The sequence below is a fragment of the Elephantulus edwardii genome, unplaced genomic scaffold (assembly GCF_000299155.1).
Source record: "Elephantulus edwardii isolate Elephantulus edwardi_28Jun2011 unplaced genomic scaffold, EleEdw1.0 scaffold00022, whole genome shotgun sequence".
NCBI classification, from domain to species: Eukaryota; Metazoa; Chordata; class Mammalia; order Macroscelidea; family Macroscelididae; genus Elephantulus; species Elephantulus edwardii.
Window position 1 is genome coordinate 5,153,191 of NW_006399772.1, and position 1,684 is coordinate 5,154,874.

Genomic DNA, 1,684 nt, shown 5'->3' on the forward strand with positions numbered 1-1,684 from the left:
GCACTGTTTTCTCCACCCTCCTCCCCAGTTCGTTCTTCTTTCCCTCCCCCCGCCAATGTCTGTTTTAATTGTCCAATTGCCACAGTGCTTTGAAAAAACAAAGATCTTAACTCAGTGATCACGTATACAAAGGCAAAGTAAACTCGCAAGGAACTAATCTTCTCATCATTTTGGAGGCGCTAGCAGATCACTAGCCTGATGTCTTTTCCATTTCATGAGTGTTCATGAAGCTGCAAAAAAGTTGCTAGTTTTAATATCGTTATCTAGACTTCAACTTAATGTGCAGTTTATGCACCGCAGTTTTTAAACTGATGTCATTGCTCGTTAACACCTTAGAGAGGTCGTTGCCAGCAGATTTACTCAATGCAATATGTCTTTTAGTTTCTTGACTACTGGTACCAAGGATATTGATTGTGGATCCAAGCAAGATTAAAAAATTGACAACTTTAAGCTATCTATTATGATGTTGCATATACGGCGCAAGGGCTAAGCTTTGTCTCCTTGATACTGAGATGAAATCCATATCGAAAGCATATTCTTTGATGTTCTGTAACTAGTGTTTTGAATCCCCTTCACTTTCGATAAGCAAGCTTGTGTCATTTACTGAATGCAGATTGTTAGTGAGTCTTCCTCCTATCCTGATACTACACTCTTCTTCATAAAGTCCCGCCTCTCAAATTATTTGCTCAGCTTACAAAGTGATAATAGATATGGAGAAATGATACAACCCTGCTGCACATCTTTCCTGATTTAAAACCAAGCAGTGTTTCTTTCCTCTGTTCAGACAATTGCTTTTTGGTCTAAGTACAAATTTTGTCTGAGCACAATTAAGTGTTATGGGACTCTCTATTCTTCTCAATGTTAACCATAGTTATTATGATCCACATAAATGCTTTTGCATAGTCAATGAAACACAAATAGACATCCTTTTGGTACTTTGTTTTCAATAAAGATCCATCTAATATTAGTGATGATATCCCTTGTGCTATGGCCTCTTATAAATCCAGTGTGAATTTTGGCAGTGCTCTGTTGACATAATATTCTAGGTCTTTTTCTTTGCTTTTAATTTTTCTTATTATACTAGTTTATTTTTAAATTAGAATACATTGTTTCCAGATCAAATTCTTCCAATTTCCGTCACTCCCATCATACTGTACAATAATTTTCAGCAAGATTTTATTTGCATGTGATATTAGTGAGGTTGATAATTTCCACATTCTGTTGTTGGATATCCCTTTTCTGAGGATAAAAACATATATATATATATCTTCCAGACAGTTGACCAGATAACTATCTTCAAGATTTCTTTTTTCTCTCCAAAATATAAAAAGTAAAACTGGGAATATTTTTATTTTTTATGTAAAATTTTTATTTTAATTGCTATTTTAATGAAAATTTACAGACAAGTTAGATTTTCATTCATTCATTGTTGCAATCTCAATTTCTTCACCATCCATCCTGATGTTGCCAATTGGTCCAGTGGTGAGGATCTTTGTCTTCTTTCTTCTTGACATTGAGCCTCAATCCATATTGGAGGCTGCAGTCTTCAGGTCCTCCTCAGTTTCAACAAGCAGGGTTGTGTCATCTTCAGGATGGATGGTGAAGAGATTGAGATTGTTCACAGCTTTAGTTTACTGGGCTCCACAGTCCACACTCTTGGCACCAGTAGCCAGGAAATTAAAAG

At 35.8% G+C, this 1,684-nt stretch overlaps 1 pseudogene; it reads left to right on the plus strand.

Moving 5' to 3' along the window:
* Positions 1-1,684, plus strand: part of LOC102861956 — a 6,581-nt pseudogene that overhangs the window by 343 nt on the left and 4,554 nt on the right.